Consider the following 12545-nt stretch of genomic DNA (forward strand, 5'->3'; position numbering starts at 1 on the left):
TAGTTGATCTGGACCTGTAAGTGGTGGGAGTCACCAGTTATAATCCAAAATGGATCCACCCATCACAGGACTTTATGCCAAACTTCTTTTTTCTTGTGTCCTAAAACATCACCAGTCACTCCCCAGGGCTGCTGGTTTGCTGCCTCTCAGTATCTCTTCACACACAGTACAACAGCAGTAATTGATCTCTGCTACCCAATATCTTTTCTCATCTTATTACAAGTTATGGTGAGTAAGGAGGAATGCTGTACTCCAAACAATCCTGTTTTCTGTCATTGCTATAGAACATTCAAATTTTTAAAAAATGAATAAGCAGAATAACACTTTTTGGAGAACTTTTTACACACACACACACACACACACACACACACACACACACAGAACTTGATGAGTAGAAAGCCAGAAAGGATAGAATGGCAATCTCCAATTAAACTTACTCTTTTACATAAATGTTTAATGTTTATTTATTTTTCAAAGAGAGAAAGAGACAGAACGTGAGTGAGAGAGGGGCAGAGAGAGAGGAAAGCACTATGATGCAGGCTCCAGGCTCTGAGCTGTCAGCACAGACAGCTGACAATGCAGCCCAATGCAGGGCTCAAACTCATGAACCATGAGATCATGACCTGAGCCAAAATCAGAGGCTTAACCGACTGAGCCACCCAGGTGCCCCTAAAACTTTCTCTTTTAAAAGGCTGCTTATTTTGGGAGTACTTGGGTGGCTCTGTCAGTTGGGCATCTGACTCATTTCAGCTCGGGTCATGATCTCATGTGCTGATAGGGTGAAGCCTGCTTGGCATTATCTTTCACTCTTTCAGAACTTCCCCTGCTGTATCTCTCTCTCTAAACAAATTTTAAAAATAAATTTAAAATAAACTTTTTTTAAAAATCCTGCTCATTTTTAAAGGTTTCTAAGGCAAATGCTTGTTTCTTTTTTTTATTTACCTCGTCTTGGCTGCTTAAGCATTTTATATTAGAGAGAAAAGACTGAGTATCGCTATAAGAATGCTCAACCACAAGCTTCCCTGAAGTCATCTGTTTTGGTGTTCTCGCCCTTAACACAGCAACAAAAAGTAAATAGCTGACTCTTCTTAAAACTCACAATATAACAACTCTGTTGTATTGCAGTTTATATGTGACAAATCTTACTTTAACGATGTTTTAACCTACATGCAGAAAACAATAATGATAAAATTTTTTTTCTGTTCTTCCCAATCTCACTATCTAAAGAGACAAACTTGCTTTACTTTAATTTAGTACTCTGTAGTCTAAAGCAGTCCTTTCCCCCAAGAGAAATTTGTGAGGAAAGTTAAATTTATTGAATGAGTTTTTAAATTAAATTAAATTTTAAACTTAAATTACATTTACTATTGTACATTCCAAGAATATCAATAGATCAGCCTTTCAGTTTTACGTACATTTATTGAATAACCATCTTACTTCAAGAACAGTACATAGACATCAAGGAGCCGAGGATGAATAAGTCAGTCACATGCCTGCCTTCAATTGTGTTTGGGAAACAAACATTTGGACGGACAAAGTATAACTCCATGTTTTAAAGATTGTAATGGCTTTATGTATAAGGTTGTTGGGAAAATTGTAATGGAAACTTTGCTTGAGTGAGTCAGGGAAGGAGTTTCACAAAAAGGGAGATATTTGAGCCCAGTCTAGAAGATTGTTTTAAAAGTACAATTGTCATATGAAATTTATTTTTTTAAGTTTATTTATTTTGAGAGAGAAAACGAGAAGGTGGGGCAAGGGCAAAGAGAGAGAGGGAGAGAGAAAGAGAGAGTCCCAAGCAGGCTCTGCACCATCATCATGAAGCCCAATTCGGGGCTAGAACTGAACCATGAGATCATGAACCTGACGCTTAACCCAATGAGCCACCCAGGTGCCCCCAGCCTGTAAGGTTTTTAAGACGAGAGGAAGATGTTCCAGGTAGAGGCAAACTGCATAATTAGTTTAGCAAACACTAATCAGTTTTCTCTAAGTTTAGCATAAAATTTAGAATCGAAAGCTGGGGTAAAGCATGCTGTGTGTCATCCTATAGGGTTTGCTCTTTGTGTTGGCAATAGGAGACCTTTCATGGATGTTAATAAAAAGTATGAAAAGGGTTGTGATTGAGAAGATAACCTTGAGGCGTGTTCATAATGGAACTGAAAGTCCTGAAAGTCCAGATAACTAAGTGGGAAAATATTGCAAAATCCCATAAGAGAGATGATAGAGGCCTTAATAAATGCAGTTAGCAGAGGTAAAGAGGTAAGCACAGACAGAAGCATGATTGCAGATCAGGGTCAGCAGTGCTACTTAGGAAGTGAGCAGTGAAAAGGACAGAGAGACCTGGGACAGCTGTCAGGTTTTCTCTGTGCCACATGAAAAGTTAAAAAAAATCGGCGTCATCAATGACATTTATTGAGGGCTTACTCTGGGGCAGATGCCTTGTCAAGCACTTCAATTCAAATCTTGTAACAATCTTCTTAAGACAGATACCATTATTGTTCCCACGCTACAAAATAAATGAAGTTTAAACTATCCTGGGATGGACCATTGAAAGGTAACTGGAATACCAGTAACCTTGAATATTCTTTTCAACACATGTTGAAGTTTATTATTTATTTTCTCCATATCCTCAGGCAGCAGGGGTCAAATATTAAATTCACTTTGTTTTAATAAATGGGAGGGGTGCCACGGTTGGTGAGTTCGAGCCCCACATTGGGCTCTGTGCTTTTAGCTTAGAGACTGCTTCAGATCCTCTGTCCCCCTCTCGCTCTGACCCTCCCCGACTCATGCTGGCTCTCTCTCAAAAAATAAATAAACACTGAAAAAAATAAATGGGAAATTGGTCTGAAAAAAACCAATGGCAGCTCAAGAGTGAAACTCTGGATCTCATCGCCCCCATGCTGGAGAGCTTTTCTGGACTTCATAGAGTTACTATTATTAGAGAAAGTACTATCTCTAGTTTGTATTTCACAAATTACATTTCTGCAGAAGAGATTCTAGGAAAAAAACATTTGAATTCAGGCCTTTAGTTTCAAGTGAAAGAAATTCCAAGCACACCAGGGTGTCTTTCAGAACTGAAGGACAGGGATTCAGCTAGTAGCAGAAATAACTAGAAGGCAAGATCTCCAAGGAAGGTATCAGTGCTGCCCTTTTCTTCCTACTATTTGAATTTTCTCTTTCTCTTATCACAGACCGGCTTTTGCCAATGTAGGATTCTATTTTTTGATGAGGATCCTTCTTTGTTTTGTTTTCATTTTCCATACAAAGGACAAATCTCAGCTACTGGGATTTTTAAAAATTAATATTGAATTTATTGAAGTAAAAAATCTAAAATTTAGTTTCCCTTAAACTTTTAATTTTCATATATATGTGTGTATATATATATCACAGAATTCTATTTACAAATTTAGCAAAACTTAACTTCATGTTGATCTTTGTTATCTGAGTAACTCGAGGCAGAACTCACTAAACAACCAAGCTTCTTACAGATTAGTTAATCTAATTGCCTTTAAAGTTTTAGACAACATTTAAAATGAACATATTTGTTGCCTGATCTGACCTGACCTGACAGGTGAAATTTTCTCAGGTACTTTCTTAGGCCTTTAAACAGATATCGGTAAACCTAATAAATTAAATTCATAAATATGGTCAATCTGAAGTTCTCTCAAGCATCTCAGCAGTATTTACAATCTTAGAAAAAAATTGTCTCTTGATCTTCAACTAAATTACAAGTCAAATCAATTATTCAATTAGACTTTTAAATTGAAAGAAAAAGCCTCGACTGTCAGATTTTCCAATAAGCTAAATAGAGTAGAGAGCCTTCAAGAAAGCCCTAGTGATTCTTACCTCCTGGTATTCATCTCTTATGTAACACCGTCCCCGTGGAGGGCTTGTATTTAGTGACTTGCAATGAATCTCCATGAGAAACGAGACGCTACCTTATTTCCAGGATCAAGTTATAAACAACAACAACAACAACAAATGACTTTTGTCTTTGGTGACCTCTCTTCCTCCCTTGATTGTGTGCTCTAACGTAGCCAGCTCCTATGTTGTAAGCTTCCCCATGAAGGGCCCACGTGGCAAGGACCTGAAGGAGGCCCTCAGGTAACAGCCGATGAAGAAATGGAACATTCTGTTCAACAAACCGTGAGGAACTGAATCTTGCCAATAACCAGGTGTATGAATGTAGAAACAGATCCACCCCCCAAGCTGGGCCTTGAGAGGAGACTGAAGCTCCAATGAATACCTTGATTACAACCTTGAAGAGACATTAAGGCAGAAGCATTCAGCAAAACGAAATATTTTTGTTGCTTTAAGTGACTAAATTTTTGGAGTCATTGGTCAGAAATGTGTATTAGTCAGGATTCTCCAGAAAAATAAACCGATGTGGGGGGTGGGGTGGGGAGTGTGTACAGAAGGAGAGAGCATGGGGGAGGGCAAGTCCAAAATCTGCTGAGCAAGCTGGNTTGCAAGGTCTTCAACTGCTTGGAGAAAGCCCATGAGCTTTACAGAAGGTAAATCTACTGGTAAATAGTAGTCATATCTAAAAATTCCCTTCACAGCAACATCTGGACTGGTATTTGACCAAACAACTGGTCACCATAGCCTAGCCAAGTTGACATACAAATCAACTATCATGGTGTCAATAGATAATAAATATATATTAAACATTATAAATATTTAATAACAAATGTGAATATGTCATTCTTATCCTAATACCTAAGTATTAACTTGGCATACTGAACATTCTCTATTTTTTATTTTAAACTTGCACAAGGAGACAATTTTACTGTTCAAAGAAGAATTGGTATTGCCATTTCAGTGTGTTAAAATTGCTATTGACCTTGGGGCTAGCTTTGAGGCTAGAATGAAAGACCTGGGACAGGTAGACATACAGACTGACATCAATCCTGCCACTGACAACAGGGTTTAAGACACTCTCTTATCTAATATTTCTACCTGAGTTGAATAAATGGAATTCTGCCACCAGAGACTTTAGCTAACTTGTTCTTTAACCACTTTAGATTTTGCATTCTTTTTTTTGTTTCCTTTTAGACTTATATAACATCTCCTGGGGTTTGCATATTTTTCATAACTTTGTTTGACTCAGATATCACACCAGTGAGTGCACCCTGACTTCTCCTATCCACAGAATAGACAACATGGTTACTAATTGCTCCCACACATCCACATTTATACCTACATTCCTGGAGTATTAAAAGATATTGACTTCCATTTCTTAGTTTCCAGATCTAAAATTCCTGCAAGGATTCCAGTTGATCCAGGTCAGATATGGTGTCTGTCCCTAGATAGTATAGTGATACAAGGGAGGGATTACACTCATGGGAATAAGGGATGCTGGCCAGATAATCTCCCAGATTTTGTAATGCGTAGGCATAAATACTCATCGTATTAGATTTATATTGCTTTAGTTTAAGTTGAAGAACAAAAAAGATTTGCATGCTCAGCTCTAAAAATGAAAGATTTTGTTATAACACTCTTCCCAAATCCTTACCTGCTGGACTTCTACTCAAGGGCCAGTCTTAGACTCTCATATCTACATCTTCCCTACAATATCTCAGCAATTCTGGACCTTTGGAGGCAGCAAGTACAGCTTCACATCTATCCTCCTCTTTCAAAACTGGAATTTTGCAACATATAGGTGAAAAAAGACACACAGCCACGGCCAGAAAGGCAAGGGCCAACTATTCCACATTTAAACTTCGCACAAAGGTTTGATTTGCAGATTAGCTTCAAGTTCTTATATGTAAGCCATTTTAAGCATTCCAAAGAGTAACCAGCTGGGACAATGTCTAAAAGCAAAGGAATGATTCTGTAGAGAAGAATTATAGGAATCAGAGGAAGGTAAAGAGGTATTTTTGGACATAGAGACTCTGATAGCAATGGAGTTTGGAGCGTGGCTGCTACAGTCCCATATGTCAATATCAAGCAGAAAAATATTTAGTTTCTGCTTTCTGCTACTTGGATTGTCCCTAAATATTTAAACATAATGACCTGAAAGTGAAAACACCTAAGGAAAACCACTGTAATGAAGCAGGAGCTATATAAGAAATGAAATTAAAATTCTTAACTATTGCTTATTAGAAGATATGGTAGCAGTAGAACCTAGAATAGAGATGAAAATAATGGAAATTGATCCCTAGATAACCCTTCAAGCACTGAAATTCTTTCCTCAGAATTCTGTTTTTTTTGTGTATTTCTTTTTTGTTTTGGGGGGATTTGTTGTTGTTGTTGTTTAATTTGGATATTTATACATGCCTCTCTTCAGGCTCAGGTAGTCCCTGTAACCCTGACACCAAACCACATGAAATTTGTAACTTTGGCTAAGTATTGTCTTGGTCCTTTTCCTCTTAAATCAACTGTATGTGGTATCTCAGAATTTCCTTACATGGCCGGGGGCTAGACGTTCTATTTAATTATTTAGTACTTAGAATCTCTCACATGGCTAAGTGTGTATATCCAGTTCTAAGCAATGAGTATAGTTTTGCTTACTATAGAGTAAAAAGAATCTGCCAAACTAGATACGAGTCATATATAATTTTTCTGTTTGGCGATGAAGTCTATGCTTCTGTTTCTCTGTACATTTTTCAAAGGTTGAAAGAGTATACCTCACTTAATGGGAACTTGGTGAATTAATATTTAGTTACATACTTAGAATTTATTCCACCTTTAGTAACCGCACTGAGATTTTTCTTTCGAAATGTCCTTCCCTCATGGGGCTATAGCCATGAATTTTGGATGGATTGACTCCATCCCAGCTCTAACCTGTGTTATTTTGTCTGAATGAAAACAAAGATTGGTTCAGCAGGGCTGTCACCAAAGCCTCTATTAACCAGCATTTGGTTTCTTCCTGGGCACGGTAATTGGCTCAATCAGAGTAAATCTCAATACTTTTGTTAAATGATTAGAGTGATAGTCTCTCTCACCTTGGACATGAATCAAATACCATGTTGCCCTGGTTACTATTGGCAACCATTTTGTGGCGATTTTGTGGCTATGATGGAGGCCAATATGAGTATATAGCCAGAATACAGAGAAGGAGACAGCCAAGAGAGTTGTAGAAAACCAAAGGACTGCCTCAATCAAAACATGCCTGGACTTTTCACATATGTGAGCCAATAAATCTGGTTTATCATTTATGCTCATCTGAGTTGGAGTTCTGTTACTCACAACCAAAAACAGCTCAACTAATATATAAAGCATCTGGGAAAGTGGGCTTATCTAGAAAATAAATACTAGGATAGAGTAAAATTTAATCACTATGTATTCCCATTCACTATAGCATTTCATGGGTTCATGAAATCAGACAGAAAAAATTAAAAGTTAAGCAGGACCAAGCACTCTTTTTATAATGTATATATGTAGTAGTTGATTCAGTCCTGTTAGAAAAATATGCCCCAAAAGGTGAGTTAGGCATTTGAAGTTGCTTGAGCTAAAATTTTTCTCAACCAACCCAATTTTTCTCCATTGATTATAGAAAAACTCCAAGTTTGTCATTCTTACAAGAGAAGACTTTGAAATATCTTAATATTCAAAATTATAATTTTAGATGGGCAAGATAGGAGCAATCATTTATTATTAAACAGATCACCAGGTATTATTTTATTGGATTAGCTCCAGCAGAAAGAACCCCCACGAAATGGAATGCACATTTTATTAGGTATTAGTTGGAGTAAAGACATGAAAGAAAAGAGTTACAAGGGCACCCAGGTAGCTCAGTCAGTTAAGGATCTGACTCTTGATTTCAGCTCAGGTCACAATCTTACAGTTCATGAGTTCAAGCACCACATTGGGCTCTGCACTGGCAGCATGGAGATTGCTTGGGATTCTCTCTCCCTCTCTCTCTGCCCCCTCCCCAGTCATATTCTCTCTCTCTCTCTCTCTCTCTCTCTCTCTCAAAAATAAATACATGAACTTAAAAAAAGGAAAGAAAGAAAAGAGTTCTGGTGCGGTGAGGAAAGAGTACTAAAGGACAAGTGCGGGTGAGGAAAAAGAGTAGTAAAGTGACAAAAATTATTTAAAAACTAACCTCACTTACTTTAATTTCCTCCAGAGCCAGTCTATGTAGAGAATGCTTATAAATTATATCTTAATGTTTGGACTACTTATTTATATGAGTATGAACCCTGACACCAACAATTGGCAAACTTTTAAGAACATGTCCTAGAACTAGAAGTGGGTTCAAGCCAGACACCTACAATAAACAAACTGAACGGACGCCATATTTCAAAACTTGACAATCTGCCCTTCCACTCCATCCCTTAGCCTCTCCACTCTCCCTGATCCTGCCAGTCAATGACTTTCTTGGCAGTCTGTGCTTACAAGATATTTGCATGGCTTCTCTGCCCCACTTTCCATCCTGGAAAGGAACCAGTTTTGTGAAAAACTTCTACTTGTCTCAATGGGGGAAAAAAGGCAATGATTAACTACTAGAACTACATCCACACATAACCGAAGCTGGTTCAGCTCTTATTTCATACACTCTGCTTCTCCAAAAGAAATGTGGTCCTTCTTCCTTCCATTCTATCGACTACATCTTTAACTGCCTTTTCCCCTAACACATTCAATGTAAGATCGTTTGATTTGAGGGAGCCTTCCAACTATTTATGGAGTAGCTTGAAGGAAAGTCTTTATAAAACCACTTTGGAAAAAATACTTTGTTCTTCCTGCAGGAAGAAAACCTTAAAAATGTGTTTTGATTTTTTCTAACTGAGAGAGAAAGAGAGAAAGAGAAGGAGGGAGGTATTAAGATGTAAACTACCACTTGACCATTTGGTTTTGAGCTAATATTTTATTAAAAATTATCAAGGAAACTTTTTGGTGTATAAAATTCAAGCTGTGTAGTCTTTTGAAGTGAAAAAAAATCCTGCTGCATATGCCTGATTTATGGTTTGCTTTCAGGAAAAAAGAATACCATCCAAGCCTCATTTAGACCCTGGTACCTATTTACCACTAGATTAATGTCAAGTCTTGCTATTTTTGAGATCCTGACCTTTTACTTTTATTTTGTTTAATCTGGAAATATTTAAAATTACACTGTTTAGGCTTCTAGGTTTCACATCAGCGCATTTGCCAGCAGTCTGTCCTCCTCCATAGGAATTCTGGCAGAAATAGACAAGCCTGGTAGAATATCAAAGTTTATCAAGCCACAGGATCTACAAAGTCTTAATTTTCCTCATTACTCCACATCCCACACATCCAGCCCCACCCTAGAAAGTAGTAATATGATCCAGAAAGAAACATTGGAGTTAAGGAAATCGAATAGAGTAGAGCCGAGAATCCTAGACTCTGAAGAAAGATCGATTTAAATTTGTTTATACATCACTAATGAAACATTTGTAAGTATGATGCCAAAAACTTAAAATTGAGAAAGTTTATTTGCACATCATTCTCACGACTGCCCCTGTGACCAGTTGATAATTATACTTCATTCTTATGACCAAAGAATCTGAATCCAGCTTCTAGAAAATATGTGACATAGCATCAGAGAGAACCTTTTGTCTTATATATCTCTGAAAAATCTCTATCTCAAAGACAGAAGCTTTGATTATCTAAAGGACAGTCTTAGAAATATGATGTTTCCTAAAATCTTAAATTCCTCAATGTGATTCCTAAGCTTCAGTATCCTGGCATATTTCCAAGAGGCAAAACAAAACAAAATGGAACTACAGAAACCATAAGATTCTATATTGAAAAAATACTGAATATATTTATATTTTTTAATATCAAGATTTTCAACATTAAAGGATCTGTCACAGTTTTTTATTTGTATCTTCCTCGCTCCCAGATATCAGCAGACAACTTCTAAAATTAAATAACTTTTATGAATAATATAGGTGGCATGACTGCAAAATTTAGATTGTGAATATAAAGGGTAAGATAAGTGAAGTAGACCCATGATCTTTACTTTTCCTCTTTTTCATCAGAGCAGTTCTTTGATGACCTATGGACCTACTTCTTTCTGTTTCTCCTCTGCCTCTCCTACACACTTTCAAGGAAATGGACCAAAACATTCATTGAACATTGGAAAAATTGAGCTCTAGAGGAAAAATCTGAGGACTATACCAATGGGTTTTATTTTCTTATTATAGTAAAAATAATGATAATATCTTGAGTTTAACATGTCTTTCTTTTAAAGCATTTGAGCATATTGTTTTTGTTTTTATTGTTAATAGATTACCCAATGTTCCCATGACATACTTAAAACCACTTGACTCATTGGTAGAGCTGAGACTAGAATCTAAGCCTCCCACGTGTATGTCCAAAGTTCATTCCACTAGGTTATATATTGGCCAATTCATAAAGTACCCACCTTAATAGACCAAAGGCCTCTTAATAACAGCCAAAAGTCACACTAATTACAGTTACTTTCCCTCTGGGTGTGAACTCTTTTGCTTTGTGATAGAGCTAATTTTGATTTTTAAAATCAGCTCCTTACTTTTTCCAGCACAATTGTTACCTAAGCAAGGAACTGTCTGAGCTGCTGCCTTTGGTTTTAACTTTTGGTCCAGCCATTTGCCTATATGGCCCTTGAACCTGCCATGTGGGAGAACCTTCTCAAAATCTCAATCAGGAAGCCAGATCCAGATAACAATGAATACACAGGTTTCCATTTACAGTAAGTAATGTATATCTTTCTACCTCATTCCTTAAAAATAAAATAGCAACTGTCTCACAGGATTTCTGCTAGTTTTAAAGAGAACTTATTACATATGTGTATAATATATTATACATAATATATATTATATACATGATATATTACACATAACTATTTATATTGCTTTATATGCAATATAAACTCATGTATATGAGTTTAGGAAGTACTCAAACCATTTTATTTTGTTCTTATTTTTCAATTTGTAACATTTTATTTTTATCTGTATTCTGTTAGCAATTGCCCCAGTAGCTCCAACGTTGAACTCAGAAACATCAACCTGCTGTGAGCACCTGTCAGGTCACTAGGCTGGTCTGTGACCATTCCATCCCACCCCCAAAACTGATTAGGAAAATTTAGCTGAACTACTTTGATCATCTTAGTACATCAACTCAAAGCTGAAAATATTTGAATAGCCTGATCATTCCTTAATCTAAACATATGTAAACTTCGTAAAACTCCTTCAAGAATGTTTCAACTGAATCTTCACAATATTTCCTGATGTTTAAACATTACGTGGATATTGGGGAACTTGTGTGGCTCAATCTGTTAAGCGTCTGACTTTGGTTCAGGTCATGATCTCACAGTCGTGAGTTCGAACTCCATGTGGGGCTCTGTGCTGACAGCTCAGAGCCTGGAGCCTGCTTCAGATTCTGTGTCTCCCTCTCTCTGCCCCTCCCCTACTCGTGCTCTGTCTCTCTTTCTCAATAATAAATAAACATTAATTTTTAAAAATTATATGGGTATATATTCATATATATGTATATAAATATGTTTTATATATGATGTGTACATATGTGTATATATATGTGTATATATTCAATGAAAGATGTGAAATAATCTTCATGTATTAAATTGTCAAATATCAAGAATGTTCAGTAATAATATAAGGAATATTTTTAAATTACTGCAGGCAGAAGATGATCATAAAAGAGACATTTTTTCAAAAGTTAAATGGATTTCCTTTCAGTATTTCAGTTTTAAGTACACAGCTCCACATACAGGTACAGTGTATGATACTAAACTTTTTAGTCCTCCTTCTACAATCCATATCTTTAATATTTTTCCATTCCATGTTTTCTCTCAAAATACTAGTTTGTTATTTTTAAATTGTTGATACAGACACGACAGAATCACAAAATCTTTTTTTTTTTAGTTTATTTATTTATTTTTGAGAGAGAGACAGAGAGAGTGAGCGGAGGAGGGGAAGAGAGAGATAGTCCCAAGCAGGCTCTCCACTGTCAGCACGAACCAGATGCGGGGCTAGAACTCACAAACCGTGAGACCATGACTGGAACTGAAACCAAGAGTTGGATGCTTAACTGACTGAGTCATCCAGGTGCCTCTGGAATTGCAAAATCTTTAACTGAGAGCTCTCAATCTGTTTTGTTTTTAAAGTAAATATTGTAAATATTTACAAATTTACAAACCTTGATAAACATTGTAAAACAAACAAGAAAGTCTATCAACTACTATCCCTGCTTTTGTTAAAAAATAAAGGCAAGGGATGCCTGGGTGGCTCAGTATGTTGAGCACCCAACTTCAGCTCACATCATGATCTCATGGTTCATGGGTTCAAGCCCCATGTCGGGCTCTACACTGACATTGTGGAGCCTGCTTCAGATTCTGTTTCCCTTTCTGCCTGCGTGTTCTCTCTCTCAAAAATAAATAAAAACCATTGAAAAAAATTTTAAAGATATAGTCAAGAGGTCTTAAAAATATTAAACTTCATATAGGAAAGAAGAGTTTTAATCTTTAGGGGTTGTGGAGTTTTATACACCTACAAATCAAGTTTACTCCAAATAGTCGCATGTCTGGATGTTGATGAATGTCTGTCCTAGGTAAGCCTTCATCATCTTAACTTGCTTATTTA

Source organism: Crocuta crocuta, unplaced genomic scaffold (genome assembly GCF_008692635.1).
Source record: "Crocuta crocuta isolate KB4526 unplaced genomic scaffold, BGI_CrCroc_1.0 scaffold158, whole genome shotgun sequence".
NCBI lineage: Eukaryota > Metazoa > Chordata > Mammalia > Carnivora > Hyaenidae > Crocuta > Crocuta crocuta.